Here is a 17,613-nt window from a genome sequence, read left to right as displayed (position 1 = left end):
AGAGAAAGTGATGGTCATATCAATGGGGTTGAACTCTGTAGTTGTCCAAATCTCCTCAATTACCTCACAGTAAATAGTTGGGGCTTCCAGCATTGCATAGCTTAGTTTGCAGTTTTTGATGAAGTCCATCATCTTGTGATAATCTGAGTGGGCTTCATTCTTTTCCATCAAAGCTACGAAATTGTTTTTCTCATAAACAAATCCAGACTGGGACATTATCTTTACTACTGGTGCCATTGTAGTGGATAGAGGTTACAGAGAAAAGTTGAGAGTTTTGGGAGAGAAAGAGAGTAAAAGCTTTTGAAAATTTGCAAGAAAGCGTAAAGTGAAAATAAGAATTCAAAGAGCTTTTATATTTTCTCAAATTAAAACATAAGAAGAATGAATAAACAATATTTTTAAGTAAATTACATCCATTTGAGAATATAGAAAACCGTATGAATTCTGAAAACTGCCTTTAATACAAATACATACAACTGTGTATATATATATGTATCAACGGTTAAGTAAAAGAATCAACGGCTGTGACTTACTTAAAACAACTGATGTGACACTTCAACGGATGAGGTAAACAGTTATCCGTTGAAGATTAACACAGTTTTATCCGTTAAAGGATAAAATTATGTTAGGAATATGTGTATTAGTTTGATGATAAGTTATACAAAACACTTAAGTAGAAATCTAGTGTTTGTAGCCTCAACGGATAAGACCATCTTGGCTATCCGTTGAAGGAGTAGCTTTACTTAGAAATAACTTTAGTATTGTAGCACATTTCACTCTCTGGATTCAAGTTGTAATTCTTAGATGTTGTAGGAAATTATCAGTCATGTTGACTACTAGTGGATATGCAAATAGGAAGGCTAATTGTAAATATTTCATGCCTTGTAATTTTGTATAAGTGAAGAAGTATCGACTGATATTGAAGACCTTCAACGAATAAGAAACAAAGCTTCAACGGATGTCTCTAAAGCTTCAACGGATAATATCCATCAACGGATAAGTGCTTCAACGGATAAAGACTTCAACTGCTAATGCATCAACGGATAAAGCATCAACGGATGAAAGCTTCAACGGATGCTTAGTTCATTAGCAGTTGATAATGACAATTCATAAGCTGACAGAGGCACATACGTTGACAGAGACAAACTGGAATGTGGAAGCCTCTAGGAGGAATCAAGAAAATGCAGCATTTCCATTTTGGTGCAAACAAGGAAGTATTCAAAGATCAACAGCTAAGCCTAAATTGCATTGGATAGAGAAATGAAGAAGAAACATGTGAATAGCCTTTTTAATTATATTTTACAGTTTTGTCTTCACTTGTAAACTTGGTGATATATAAACCAAATAGCAGCTAGTAATTAGATGTGAATTTTTCCAGAGCTGTTTAGAAAAATCCAGAGAGAAAATCATCTAGTTTGTACTAGGAAGCAGCTGTGATTTAATTCTTTGAATCACAGATTTTCTGAAATAACACACCTCTGGTGGAACAACAAATCCACCAGAAAAGTTTTTAAGTTCTCTGTTTTCTTTACATTTGTGTTTGTATATATATCTATCTTCATTAGCTTCAAGCAATTCACACACACTTGCTCTCAAAAACACTTAGCCTTAGAAACTGCTCAAAACTTGAAAAAGTTTTGAGCAACCCCCCTTCTGTAAATCTCATTGTTAGTCCACTGGGAATAACAATTGGTATCAGAGCAAGCTCTTAACATACAAAGAGTTTAAAGATCTATTCTGCTAACATCATAAGTAAGAAGGATATTGGTATAAAGATTCCAATCTTGGAAAGAGATAACTATCATCACTGGAAAGTGAAGATGCATTTACATCTTCTCTCTCACGATGAAAGCTACATCAACTGCATTGAGAATGGTCCTCACATCCCTCACAAGGTGGCCACAGCTGCTACTGCAATAGTTGCTGTTGGACAGTCTATTCCCAAGCCAAAAGCAGAATGGACTGTTGAAGATATTGAAGAGGTTCACAAGGACAAGAAAGCCATGAACATTCTGTTTAATGGCCTAGATCAAGATATGTTTGACAATGTCATTAACAGCCAAACTACTAAGGAAATTTGGGATACTGTGCAGCTTATCTGTGAAGGCACTGAGCAAGTTAGAGAAAACAAAATACAGCTTCTCATTCAACAGTATGAATATTTTCATTTTGAAGTAGGAGAATCATTGAATGATACCTTCAACAGATTTCAGAAACTGTTGAATGGATTGAAGCTGTATGGCAGAGTGTACCAATTAAGGACTCCAATTTAAAATTTCTAAGGTCTCTACCAAAGGAATGGAAGCCTATGACTGTTTCTCTAAGAAATTCTCAAGATTATAAGGACTTCACACTTGAAAGATTATATGGAATTTTGAAGACATATGAACTTGAGATGGAGCAAGATGAGCTGTTGGAAAAGGGGAAGAGAAAAGGAGGATCAGTTGCACTTGTAGCTGACAGTGAGAAGGTTGAAGCCAGGAATGAGGAGAAGACAATGCCAAGTCTCAAAATTGGCACAAGCAAATCAGAATCAAGCAAGGGTAAAGAGCAAGTAGCTGAGGATGAAAACAATTCCAGTCAGGATGACTCTGATGATGTTGATGAACATCTGGCTTTTCTGTCCAGGAGGTTTGCAAAGTTGAAGTTCAGGAAAAATACAAAATTCACTAAGCCAAACAAAAACATGGTGGACAAATCCAAGTTCAAATGTTATAACTGTGGCATTAGTGGACACTTTGCAAGTGAGTGTAGGAATTCAACCTCTGATAAGAAGAAATTTGAGCAAGTTGATTACAAAAAGAAGTATTTTGATTTGCTCAAACAAAAGGAAAGAGCTTTTCTCACTCAAGATGATTGGGCAGCAGATGGAGTCAATGAAGATGATGATATGGAATATGTCAACCTAGCCCTGATGGCTAACTCTGATGAAAATGAAACTAGTTCATCAAGCAACCAGGTAATTACTACTGATCTCTCTCAGCTTTCTAAAAATGAATGCAATGAAGCCATAAATGATATGTCCAATGAATTATATCATTTGCGTGTTTCCCTTAAATCACTAGCTAAAGAAAACACTAGGATCAAAGAGAATAATATGTTTTTAAGTGATAGGAATGCTGTGTTAGAGGATCAGGTAATTGAGCTTGAAAAGATTAAACTTAAATGCTTGACTGTTGAGAGTGAACTAGAAGAAGCTGTTCAGAAAGTAAAAATTCTTTCTAAACATTAGAAAGTGAGAAAGAGGTAATCAAGGCCTGGAAAACATCTAGGGATGTTAGTGTTCAGATTGCCAAGGTTCAGGGAATTGAATCATTCTGTGAGGATGTCTGGAAGAAAAACAAAAAGGAGTTGGAATTAATTGATGGATTGTCAACGGATGTGGAATCAACGGATGATGAAAGTTATCCGTTGAAGGAAGAAAAGGAGCATCCGTTGAAGGCTCATCAATTAAAACAGGCAAGTAATTTCAAAAATAAAAATCTTAATAAGAAGGATGGTTCAACTCTCAAGAACTTTGTCAAAGAAGGAGTTAGCACATCCAAAGATGCCAGTAAGGTGAATATAGGACACATGACTTTAGATCAGCTGAAAAATAGGCTTAAGTTGGTTGAGGATAAGAAGTAAACTAAAAGAAAATCTAAAAGAAATGGGAAGGTAGGGATTAATAAACATAACAATTACACACCTGATAGGTATGCTCCTAGAAAAAGCCGTGTGCATTGTAAAAGTGTTAATCACCTATCTGATAATTGCAAATCTGTTAAAAATGCTCCCATGCCTTCAAATCCCTCCATGCCTAACATGTCTATGTCACCTCTGCATGATATGCCTGTTATGTCTCATCAGAATCACCATGCACATTTTGTAAACATGCCATATATTAATAATCCTTATTTTACTGCATTTAGTATGCCTCAAATGCCATACAATATGCCTATATGGAATAACATGTTTGCACAATCTATGCCTTATCAAATTCAATCAAATGTGCTAAATGATTCTGTGACTAACCCTACACTTCAACCAACCACATCTGAGATCAAGGTTGACCCAAAGTTACCTAAGTCAAAAGATGCAGGAGGAATGAAGTCTAGGAAAAAGACTAACAAGGCTGGACCCAAGGAAACTTGGGTACCAAAATCAACTTGATTCATTTTGTTGTGTGCAGGGAAAAAGAAGGAATCTATGGTACTTGGACAGTGGCTGTTCAAGACACATGACAGGAGATTTCACCCTGCTCACTGAGTTTAAGGAGAGAGCTGGCCCTAGCATAACCTTTGGAGATGACAGCAAAGGATTCACTATGGGATATGGCTTGATTTCAAAAAAAAATGTCATCATTGATGAAGTTGCATTGGTTGATGGTCTCAAACACAACTTATTGAGCATTAGTCAACTATGTGACAGAGGGAATACTGTTTCCTTCAATTCTGAAGCCTGTATTGTCACAAGTAAAAAGGACAATAAAGTGGTTCTAACTGGAGTTAGAAAAGGGAATGTGTACTTAGCTGACTTCAACTCTACAGATGCAGAATCTATTACTTGTCTTCTCAGCAAAGCAAGTTCAGTTGAAAGTTGGCTATGGCACAAGAAGCTGTCCCATTTGAACTTCAAGACAATGAATGATCTAGTCAAAAAGGACTTAGTTAGAGGAATGCCTCTAGTAGAATTCACAAGGGATGGACTGTGTGATGCTTGTCAGAAAGGAAAGCAAAAGAAAGTATCATTCAGTAAGAAGCTTGAATCTGCAATTGATGAACCATTACAATTGCTACACATGGATCTCTTTGGACCAGTCAATGTATTGTCAATTTCAAGGAAAAGATATTGCCTAGTGATTGTAGATGATTTCTCAAAGTTTTCATGGGTTTATTTTCTTGGATCAAAGGATGAAGCTAGTGAAATCATTATCAATGATATCAAGCAAGTCAACAATCATCCTGATTTCATAGTAAGGAATATTAGGAGTGACAATGGAACTGAGTTCAAGAATACAACTATGAAGTTGTTCTGTGAAGAAAATGGGATCATGCATGAGTTCTCAGCTCCAAGGACTCCACAACAAAATGGTGTGGTGGAAAGGAAGAACAGATCACTAATTGAAGCTGCAAGGACTATGCTTGAAGAGTCAAAACTCCCAACTTACTTTTGGGCTGAGGCTGTTAACTGTGCATGTTACACTCAGAATATTTCTCTAATCAATCAGGCAAAAGGCATGACTCCCTATCAATTATTCAAGAGAAGAAAACCAACTCTAAACTTTCTGCATGTCTTTGGTTGCAAATGTTACATTTTAAGGAATCAATCTGATCACAAAGGGAAGTTTGATGCAAAGGCTGATGAAGGAATATTTGTTGGTTATTCTGCTGGAAAATCATATAGGGTCTACAATCTAAGAACCAACATTGTCATGGAATCTGTGCATGTTGTGTTTGATGATAAAAAGATTGATGGACTAACAGATGAGGGACATCATGAAGGACTCAAATTTGACAATATTGAGATATATTGTGATGATAGTGAAGTTGAGAATGATGAAGAAGGCATCTCAAGAAGAATTCAAAATTTGCCTTTGGATAATGCACAGAATGCTGCATCCGTTGAAAGTCATAATTCAGCTTCCGTTGAAAGAAGCAATGCAGCATCCGTTGAAAGACAAAGTGCATCATCCGTCGAAGTTCATAATGAAGCATCCGTTGATCACAGTCTATCAACGGATAATCAATTCACTTCATCAGTTGATAGAGCTCCCAATTCCTTTCAAAGGATCAGCAACTCAGGGGGAGTTTCAACCAATCAACATTTTATCTCACATCATGACAATACTGAGGCAACCTCATCTAGAGCTAATCTACCACCTCAAAGGAAATGGACCAAGAATCACCCTTTTGAACTGATCATTGGTGATGCTACATCTAAAGTGCAAACTAGAAGGGCTACTTAAGATGAATGTCTGTATAGTAGCTTTCTATCACAGGAGGAACCTAAGAGAGTGGAAGAAGCTCTATTGGATCCAGATTGGATTTTAGCAATGCAAGAGGAGCTAAACCAATTTGAGAGGAACAAAGTATGGAAGCTGGTACCCAAGCCAAAGAATAAGAGTTCTATTGACACAAAATGGGTATCCAGAAACAAGATGGATAAAAATGGCATTATCATAAGGAATAAAGCCAGATTGGTTGCTAAAGGCTATTCTCAACAAGAGGGAATAGATTTTGATGAAACATTTGCTCCAGTTGCCAGACCTGAAGCCATCAGAATCTTTCTAGCCTATGCATCCCATGTTAATTTCAAAGTCTATCAAATGGATGTCAAGAGTGCATTTCTAAATGGGGAATTGGAGGAAGAAGTTTATGTAAGCCAACCTCCAGGATTTGAAGATCCAAACTTTCCAGACTATGTGTATTATCTGTTGAAAGCACTCTATGGACTAAAGCAAGCACCTAGAGCCTGGTATGAGACTTTGTCAAAATTTCTTCTAGATAATCACTTCACAAGAGGTACTGTTGACAAAACTCTTTTCTTTAGAAATGTTAATGGCTCTACTATACTTGTTCAAATTTATGTAGATGATATTATATTTGGATCTACAGATGATAAGCTTTGTAAAAAGTTTGCTAAGTTAATGCAAAGTAAATATGAAATGAGCATGAAGGGAGAGCTAACTTATTTTCTTAGTTTACAAGTTAAACAAGTTAGTGGTGGAATTTTCATTAGTCAAACTAAATATATTTATGATCTTTTAAAGAAGTTTGACTTAATGGACTGTTCATCTGCAAAAACTCCCATGGCCACTGCCACCAAGCTTGAATTAAACAAGGCTGAAAAGTCTGTGGACATTTCAAGTTATAAGGGCATGGTTGGCTCACTTTTATATTTAACTGCTAGTAGACCTTATATAATGTTTTCTACATGTCTCTGTGCTAGATTTCAAGCTGACCCTAAAGAATCTCACTTAGTGGCTATTAAAAGAATCTTCAGATATCTCAAAGGGACTCCAAATCTAGGAATTTGGTACCCTAGAGAGTCTGGTTTTGATCTAATTGGCTACTCAGATGCAGATTATGCAGGCTGCAAAATAGACAGAAAAAGCACAACAGGCACCTGTCAATTTCTAGGGAACAAGCTTGTGTCATGGTTCAGCAAGAAGCAAAATTCTGTTTCTACATCAACAGCTGAAGCTGAGTACATTGCTGCTGGTAGTTGCAGTGCACAGATAATATGAATGAGGAATCAACTATTTGACTATGGACTAACTGCTGATAAAATTCCCATATTCTGTGACAACACAAGTGCCATTGCCATTACTGAAAATCCAGTGCAGCACTCAAGAACCAAGCACATTGACATCAAGTACCACTTCATTAGGGAACATGTGATGAAAGGTATAGTGGAACTTCATTTTGTTCCAAGTGAAAAGCAGATTGCAGACATATTTACCAAGCCACTTGATGAATCAACATTCACAAGATTAGTAAGTGAGCTAGGTATGCTTAATTATTCATAAATTTATGTCCTCTATATAATCTGCCTTGAAGCCTGAAATGAATTTGCTGCAATAACAAAGTTGGCTTTAAGTAAGACTTATTCTATCAACGGATATTCCCTATCCGTTGAAAGCCAAAATTGTTCTATCAACGGATGTTCATTATCCGTTGAAAGACAAATACATTTCTGGTAATTTTATCCCTCAACGGATAAAATAGTGTTGATCATCAACGGATAACTATTTACCTTATCCGTTGAAGTGTCACATCAGTTACTTTAAGTGAGTCACAGCCGTTGATTCTTTTCCTTAACCGTTGATGCAGATATACACTGTTGTATGTATTTGTATTAAAGGCAGTTTTCAGAATTTCTACAGTTTTCTTTATTCTTAAACGGCTGTAATTTATTTAAAAGTATCATTTAATCATTTTATTTACGTTTTAATTCAAGAAAGTATAAAAGCTCATTGAATTCTTATTTTCACTTTACGCTTTCTTGCAATTTTTATTCTCCTTCTCTCCCAAAACTCTCAAGTTTTTCTCTGCAACCTCTACTCACAACAATGGCACCAGTAGTCAAAATTATTACTCAATCTGGATTTGTTTATGAAAAGAATAATTTCGTAGCCTTGGTTGAAAAGAATGAAGCCCATTCTGATTATCACAAGATGATGGACTTCATCAAAAACTGCAAACTAAGCTATGCAATGCTGGAAGCCCCAACCATCTACTGTGAGGTGATTGAGGAGATTTGGACAACTGCAGAGTTCAACTCCACATATATGACTATTGCCTTCTCTCTCAAAGGTAAGGATTATTGCATTAACTGTGATGATATACAGTCTTACTTTAAGTTGCCTGAGAATAATGCCATGACACCACACACTGATAAAGATGTATCTGCTATGTTAGATTCCATAGGCTATGCTTTCGATTCTGCTAGTTTAGGTAGTATTAGAAGGAAGGGCCTTAGGAAAGAATGGAGTTTTCTTGGAGATGCCTTTATCAAGGTTTTCTCTGGGAAGATTAGCAATTTTGTTGCCATAACTTCATCTCTTGTTAATATGCTCTATATGCTAGTTTCTGATAGGTACTTTAATTTTAGCAACTGTGTCATGCTAGAATTAGGTTCCAGATTAGGTAACAAAGCTAATAGACCACATAACATCTACTATGCTAGATTCTTTATGTTATTGGCTAACCATGTTGCTGAAGGATTGGTTATATCTAATGAGAACAATAAACTCAAATGCTGGGCACAAGAGAAAAGGGTCCTTGCAGACCTTTTGAGAATGAACCTCAACAGCCAGGTGCCATTGGTATATTTGCCAATCATGAATGCACCACAGGTGAGTGAGGTAAATACTTCTATAACTCCTACTGTTTCTAACCTGCATTGTTTCTTTGCTTTCCAGTGTAGCAATGGAATCTGTGTCTTTGTCCAAACAGGTTCCTACCAAAGCCACCAAAACTAAAATTTCAAAACAAAAGCCAAAGAAAACCACCTCTGTTGTCTCTCAAAAGACAACAGTTGTAACAACTACCATAAACCCTGAATGGAGTGAACAGGGTGTGAGTGGTGAGGGGAGGGGTGAACATCAAGAAACCCCCCAGGATAAGGTGGGAGAGGTGAGTGGTACCCCAGCCAGCCAAGCCACAGTCTCTCAACAGACTGTGGTGGTTCAAAAGGAGTCAAACACATCCCTAGTTGCATCCTCCTAAAAGGGTGCAACTATTGAAAATAGTCCCCAACCAGGGACACAGAACAAAAGAGGGAGGGACACTGAAGCCACAAATTCACCAATCAAAGCCTTTTCAAGGAAGAAGAAGGCCAAGACCCTAGTTTCCACACAAGGGGCATACACAGCACAGATATATCCACCTATATCTTTGCCTTCTCAAATTCATCTTGATGTGACTCCAGCAAATGTAGAGTCACATCCCCATTCTCTCATAATAGAAACACATCCATTATCAAACTCTCCATCACCATCTCTGGATGTGGATATGATATTCACATCACATCCTGATTCTCCCTCATTAAAACTCAGGGAGGAGCCCCCCTCAAAACCTGATGATCATCATCTTTTAGATGATTTGTTGGATCATCAGCCAATTCTTTCAGATATAGTTGAAGAATCTGTGTCACCTCACTTAAAATCAATTCACACAGATTCAACAATTATGTCACTTTCAATATCTACATCTTTTCCTTCTTCAACGGATATCTCTCATCCGTTGACAAGTGGTTGTTCTTCGACGGATAAGCTTAACAGCAGTTATCCGTTGATACCATCAGTTTCCACTTCAACGGATACTCCCCATCCGTTGATGGTCTCTACACATATAACAGAAACAATTCCAACTGTAGAAGACATGGTTACTGTACAATCACTTTTAGGTTTGAGGGAAGGGAGTGATAATTTGAGTGAGAGGCTGGGTTGCTCCCAGGCAAAAGGAGAGGTTGAGAGTCACCATATGCATGCTATTTCTTCCAGCATGGCAAAAGTGAGTGAGGGGAGTGCCACCTTAAAAGGTAAGGGTGAGGGTGTGAGGGTGTGTGTGAGCCAGGGGGAGACCCTGATGCAAGAAAATAGAGAAAATGAGAGAAAGGCAGGTACAGAAGCTATAAGGGTGGATCCAGCCATTGCTGGTGAGTCAATGATTGTGGATGATGCAGACAAGGGAAGACAATTTCAGCAACATTACAAAGCTGTAATTGATAACATTTCCTTGGATGCTGACACTTTTACTCACCCTATTCCAGCCTATCAATTGTTGGCTGCTCAGGGCAATGTGGGGGCAGAACAGATTTTAAACATTGTACACACTTCAGAATCTCTTCTCAGAGACAAAGCTGCTGTTAACAGGCTGCCTTCTCAAGATGGTGAGCCATCTGAAGAATTTGGAGTAAATTCTAATGATGATGACTCTAATTCTTTGGATGAGAGCATGAACTTAGGGGGAGAAGTAGGCCCAAGTTCTGTTCCAGATCTACCTGATTGGGCATAGGCAAAGGCATCTACACCAGGAGAGTTTGGTGTAACTTTGGTCAGGCAAGTGATGACTATTCAGAAGGCCCTTCAGGAGACTACAGATGCTGGTACCAAGGAAATTCTTCAAGCTCATCTGGACTCTCTGCATCTCTTGCAGTTGCAGCATTTCAAATAGAATCTAAGTGTGGATGAACTCAAGCAGGACATTGCTGATCTGAAATCCTACAATGCTGAGAAGTTGGATTCAGTCATGCCTTATGGTACTACGCAAGATTTGTTGGGGAGACTGAGGAAAGCATCTGATGCTGACAAGAGGCTGGCCAGGTTGGAAGATAGGGTTCAGATCATTGAAGACTCTATGGTCACCATTCTTCAGAATCAGCAAACTCGGACAAATCTACTAATGCAGCTGGCAAAAGCACAAGGCTTGACCCCTACCCTTGATGATAACAAAAAGGGGGAGAATAAAGGGGAAGGGGAAGGAGAGCCATCAACAACAGTTCGAATATCTCAAGTGCTAGTTCCTGCCATCACCACTTCTCCAACTATTCAAATCAAAGGAAAGCTTGATGGAATTGATCTAATCCAGATAGCAGCAGCTGAATTGCAAGTCAAAGAGCAAAGGAGGAAAATTGATGAAAAGATGCAACAAATTTTTGGTTCTACAAGTCTAAATCACAATCTGTGAAGCATAGCACAAAGGTGGAACCAATTATTATGGAGCTCAAGCCAGTAAGGAGGAATAAGGTTGGAGAGACTTCTTCCAAGAATCTGAAACCTTTGGTTCTCAAGCCCAACAACAGATCCAATAAGGACTCTACAAAGAATCCTCTAAGCCTTGCTCAGATGAAAGAAGTGGTTTTTCCTCTTTAAAAGCCTGATGATGACAAGGTTTTGGGTGGAAGTATCACAAAGCACAAAGAGACCATGGATGTGGTTGTAAGGAGGAATATGGCTATTATCTTTAGAGAGGGAAAGAGCATCTGTGTGATGCAAGGACATTCCAAATTCTCAATAGCCAAGAGGGAAGAAACCAGAAGGTTGAAGGAAGAAGCCAAAAAGCTAAAGGCTGACAAAAGAGCACAAGCAAAGCTTGAAAAACAGCTAAAGTCAAGTCAAGCTGAAGAAAAGAAAGAAATTGAAGACAAAAGTGAATATGAAGGTATGGGAGACATGGTTGATAATGATATGGAAGAGAGAAGTAAGGAAAGAGAGGAATGGCAGAAAGGGAACAGAAAGAAGGCCAATGCAAAGAGAAAGATGGTAGATGAAACTGAAGAAACCCAATCAAAATCCAAACCACTACCTTCTATTCCTGAACCCATTGTGCCTAACCCCTTCATAAACATTCATGGTGAAACAATCATTCCTAAGGAGGAACCAATTGATTGGGACACCATCAAATTGCCCACCTTCTTAACCTCTTCTCCACCATCAAAGAAGCAGAAAAGAAGAATCAAATAAACACCTTCTAAAACCTCAATCAAATTCACTCAGAAGCCTAAGCCTAAGCCACAAGCCTCTAAGGATGATTATGTTCACATTTGTGACATAAAAGAATTTTCAGACATTGAACTCTATCTGGATGAGCTGGAGGAAGTAAGGGGAATAGCTGCCTACAGACAGCTACCAGAAAGACTAGTGTTCAAATACAAAGGAAGTGGGGAAAGAACTTGGCCTCTCTACAGGATTATGGATGAAGGCTACTCAACCTTGGTTAGAGTCTACTCAGCCATACAAAGGGATTCTGGCTTTACCAGGACTGCCAAGACTGAGATTCTCAACAAGATTGCCAACATAAGAAAACTTGGTGGGAGCCCAATGCCTTGCCTAGAACATTACTCATTCAAGAAAGAGGAATTACAGTTCACAAATCACCTCATTGGTTGATGGAGTTCAGAGACAACAAAGGAGTCAGAAGATTTTTCAGACTTGAAGATTAGCTTAAGATTGCCAGTAATGAAACTCTCAAGGATATGCAATCTAAGTTGGACATCAACGAAGAAGATGAACCTGAGTTCTACAGAAAACTCCAACTTCAAATAGAGGAGAATGACAGGAGGCTAGGAAAGAAAACAAGGGATCAAAGGAAAAGAAATTAATCTTCTCAGGCTAAAGGAGCACCCTTGGAAATAATGTAATTCTTCAATTCCATCTCAGCATACACATTTTTACAACACTTTTGAATTTCTGCTTTATTACAGTTAATATATTTGTCAAGTGTTTTGTTATCATCAAGCTAAACCCAAATTTATGCCTACAATTCTAGTAGACATAAATAGGGGGAGATTGTTAGGAATATGTGTATTAGTTTGATGATAAGTTATACAAAACACTTAAGTAGAAATCTAGTGTTTGTAGCCTCAACGGATAAGACCATCTTGGCTATCCGTTGAAGGAGTAGCTTTACTTAGAAATAAGTTTAGTATTGTAGCACATTTCATTCTCTGGATTCAAGTTGTAATTCTTAGATGTTGTAGGAAATTATCAGTCATGTTGACTACTAGTGGATATGCAAATAGGAGGGCTAATTATAAATATTTCATGCCTTGTAATTTTGTATAAGTGAAGAAGTATCAACTGATATTGAAGTCCTTCAACGGATAAGAAACAAAGCTTCAACGGATGTCTCTAAAGCTTCAACGGATAATATCCATCAATGGATAAGTGCTTCAACGGATAAAGACTTCAACTGCTAATGCATCAATGGATAAAGCATCAACGGATGAAAGTTTCAACGGATGCTTAGTTCATTAGCAGTTGATAGTGATAATTCATAAGCTGACAGAGGCACATGGGTTGACAGAGACAAACTGGAATGTGGAAGCCTCTAGGAGGAATCAAGAAAATGCAGCATTTCCATTCTGGTGCAAACAAGGAAGTATTCAAAGATCAACAGTTAAGCTCAAATTGCATTGGATAGAGAAATGAAGAAGAAACATGTGAAGAGCCTTTTTAATTGTATTTTACAGTTTTGTCTTCACTTGTAAATTTGGTGATATATAAACCAAGTAGCAGCTAGTAATTAGATGTGAATTTTTCCAGAGCTGTTTAGAAAAATCCAGAGAGAAAATCATCTAGTTTGTACTAGGAAGTAGCTGTGATTTAATTCTTTGAATCACAGATTTTCTGAAATAACACACCTCTGGTGGAACAACAAATCTACCAGAAAAGTTTTTAAGTTCTCTGTGTTCTTTATATTTGTGTTTGAATATATATCTGTCTGCCTTAGCTTCAAGCAATTCACACACACTTGCTCTCAAAAACACTTAGCCTTAGAAACTGCTCAAAACTTGAAAAAGTTTTGAGATTTACATTCAACCCCCTTCTGTAAATCTCATTGTTAGTCCACTGAGAATAACAAATTACCAGAAATGTATTTGTCTTTCAACGGATAATGAACATCCGTTGATAGAACAATTTTGGCTTTCAACGGATAGGGTATATCCATTGATAGAATAAACTTTACTTAAAGCCAACCATGTTCTTGCACCAAATTCATTTCAGGCTTCAATACAGATTATAATAAGGACATGAATTTATGAATAATTAAGCATACCTAGCTCACTTACTAATCTTGTGAATGTTGATTCATCAAGTGGCTTGGTAAATATGTCTGCAATCTGCTTTTCACTTAGAACAAAATGGAGTTCCACTGTACCATTCATCACATGTTCCCTTATGAAGTGGTACTTGATGTCAATGTGCTTGGTTCTTGAGTGTTGTACTGGATTTTCAGTAATGGTAATGGCACTTGTGTTGTCACAGAATATTGGAATTTTGTCAACATTTAGCCCATAGTCAAATAGTTGATTCCTCATCCACAGTATCTGTGCATAGAAACTACCAGCAATAATATACTCAGCTTCAGTTGTTGATGTAGAGACAAAATTTTGCTTCTTGCTGAACCATGACACAAGCTTATTCCCTAGAAATTGACAGGTGCTAGTTGTACTTTTCCTGTCTATTTTGCAACCTGCATAATCTGCATCTGAGTAGCCAATTAGATCAAAACCAGACTCTCTAGGGTACCAAATTCCTAGATTTGGAGTCCCTTTGAGATATCTGAAAATTCTTTTAATAGCCACTAAGTGAGATTCTTTAGGGTCAGCTTGACATCTAGCACAGAGACATGTAGAAAACGTTATATCAGGTCTACTAGCAGTTAAATATAGAAGTGAGCCAACGATGCCTCTATAACTTGTAATGTCCACAGAGTTTTCAGCCTTGTTTAATTCAAGCTTAGTGGCAGTGGCCATGGTAGTTTTTGCAGATGAACAATCCATTAAGTCAAACTTCTTTAAAAGATCATAAATATATTTAGTTTGACTAATGAAAATTCCACCACTAACTTGTTTAACTTGTAAACCAAGAAAATAAGTTAGCTCTCCCATCATGCTCATTTCATATTTACTTTGCATTAACTTAGCAAACTTTTTACAAAGCTTATCATTTGTAGAACCAAATATAATATCATCTACATAGATTTGAACAAGTATTGTAGAGCCATTAACATTTCTAAAGAAAAGAGTTTTGTCAACAGTACCTCTTGTGAAGTAATTATCTAGAAGAAATTTTGACAAAGTCTCATACCAGGCTCTAGGTGCTTGCTTTAGTCCATAGAGTGCTTTTAACAGATAATATACATAGTCTGGAAAATTTGGATCTTCAAATCCTGGAGGTTGGCTTACATAAACTTCTTCCTCCAATTCTCCATTCAGAAATGCACTCTTGACATCCATTTGATAGACTTTGAAATTGGCATGGGCTGCATAGGCTAGAAAGATTCTGATGGCTTCAAGTCTTGCAACTGGAGCAAATGTCTCATCAAAATCTATTCCCTCTTGTTGAGAGTAGCCCTTGGCAACCAATCTAGCTTTATTCCTTATTACAATGCTATTTTCATCCATCTTGTTTCTGAATACCCATTTTGTGTCAATAGAGCTCTTGTTCTTTGGCTTGGGTACCAGCTTCCATACCTTGTTCCTCTCAAATTGGTTTAGCTCATCTTGCATTGCTAAAATTCAATCGGGATCCAATAGAGCTTCTTCCACTCTCTTAGGTTCCTCCTGTGATAGAAAACTACTGTATAGACATTCATCTTGAGTAGCCCTTCTAGTCTGCACCTTAGATATTGCATCACCAATGATCAATTTAAAAGGATGATTCTTGGTCCATTTCCTTTGAGGTGGTAGATTAGCTTTAGATAAGGTTGCCTCAGTATTGTCCTGATGTGAGCTAGAGTGTTGATTGGTTGAAACTCCCCCTGAGTTACTGGTCCTTTGAAAGGAACTGGGAGTTCTATCAACTGATGAAGTAAATTGATCATCCGTTGATAGACTATGATCAACGGATGCTTCATTATGTACTTAACGGATGATGCACTTTGTCTTTCAACGGATGCTGCATTACTTCTATCAACAGATGCTGAATTATGACTTTCAACTGATGCAGCATTTTGTGCATTATCCAAAGGCAGATTTTGAATCCTTTTCGAGGTGCCTTCTCCATCATTCTCATCTTCATTATTATCACAATATATCTCAATGTTGTCAAATTTGAGTCCCTCATCTGTTAGTCCATCAATCTTTTTATCATCAAACACAACATGCACATATTCCATAATAATGTTGGTTCTTAGATTGTAGACCCTATATGATTTTCCAGCAGAATAACCAACAAATATCCCTTCATCAGCCTTTGCATCAAACTTCCCTTTGTGACCAGGTTGATTCCTTAGAATGTAGCATTTGCAACCAAAGACCTGAAGAAAGTTTAAGGTTGGTTTTCTTCTCTTAAACAATTGATAGAGAGTCATGCCTTTTGCCTGATTAATTAGAGAAATATTCTGAGTGTAACAGGCACAGTTAACAGCCTCAGCCCAAAAATATGTTGGGAGTTTTGACTCTTCAAGCATTATTCTTGCAGCTTCAATTAGTGATCTGTTCTTCCTTTCCACCACACCATTCTGTTGTGGAGTCCTTGGAGCTGAGAACTCATGCATGATTCCATTTTCTTCAAAGAACAACCTCATGGTTGAATTTCCTGAACTCAGTTCCATCGTCACTCCTGATATTCCTTACTTTAAAATCTGGATGATTGTTGACTTGCTTGATGTGATTGATAATGATTTCACTAGCTTCATCCTTTGATCCAAGAAAGTAGGTCCAAGAAAACTTTGAGAAATCATCTACAATTACTAGGCAATATCTTTTCCTTGAGATTGACAATACATTAACTGGTCCAAAAAGATCCATGTGTAGCAGTTGTAATGGTTCATCAATTGCTGATTCAAGCTTCTTACTAATGATGCTCTCTTTTGCTTTCCTTTCTGACAAGCATCACACAGTCCATGCCTTGAGAATTCCACTAGAGGCATTCCTCTAACTAAGTCCTTTTTGACTAGATCATTCATTGTCTTGAAATTCAAATGGGACATCTTCTTGTTCCATAGCCAACTTTCATCTGGACTTGCTTTGCTGAAAAGACAAGTAATTGATTCCGCATCTGTAAAGTTGAAGTCATCCTAGTACACATTCCCTTTTCTAACTCCAGTTAGAACCACTTTGTTGTCCTTCTTACTTGTGACAACATAGGCTTCAGAATTGAAGGAAACAGTATTCCCTCTGTCACATAGTTGACTGATACTCAATAGATTGTGTTTGAGACCATCAACTAATGCAACTTCATCAATGATGATATTTTATTTTAAAATCAAGCCATATCCCATAGTGAACCCTTTGCTGTCATCTCCAAAGGTTATGCTAGGGCCAGCTCTCTCCTTGAACTCTGTGAGCAGGGTGGAATCTCCTGTCATATCCCTTGAACAACCACTGTCCAAGTACCATAGATTCCTTTTTTTCCCTGCACACAACAAAACCAAATCAAGTTGATTTTGGTACCCAAGTTTCCTTGGGTCCAGCCTTGTTAGTCTTTTTCCTAAACTTCATACTTCCTGCATCTTTTGACTTAGGTAACTTTGGGTCAACCTTGGTCTCAGATGTAGTTGGTTGAAGTGTAGGGTTAGTCACAGAATCATTTAGCAAATTTGGTTGAATTTGATAAGGCATAGATTGTGCAAACATATTATTCCACATAGGCATGTTGTATGGCATTTGAGGCATACT

The sequence above is a fragment of the Apium graveolens genome, chromosome 9 (genome assembly GCF_009905375.1).
Source record: "Apium graveolens cultivar Ventura chromosome 9, ASM990537v1, whole genome shotgun sequence".
NCBI classification, from domain to species: Eukaryota; Viridiplantae; Streptophyta; class Magnoliopsida; order Apiales; family Apiaceae; genus Apium; species Apium graveolens.
The sequence above is the reverse complement of the archived record's forward strand: the minus strand, read 5'-3'. Positions refer to the sequence as shown.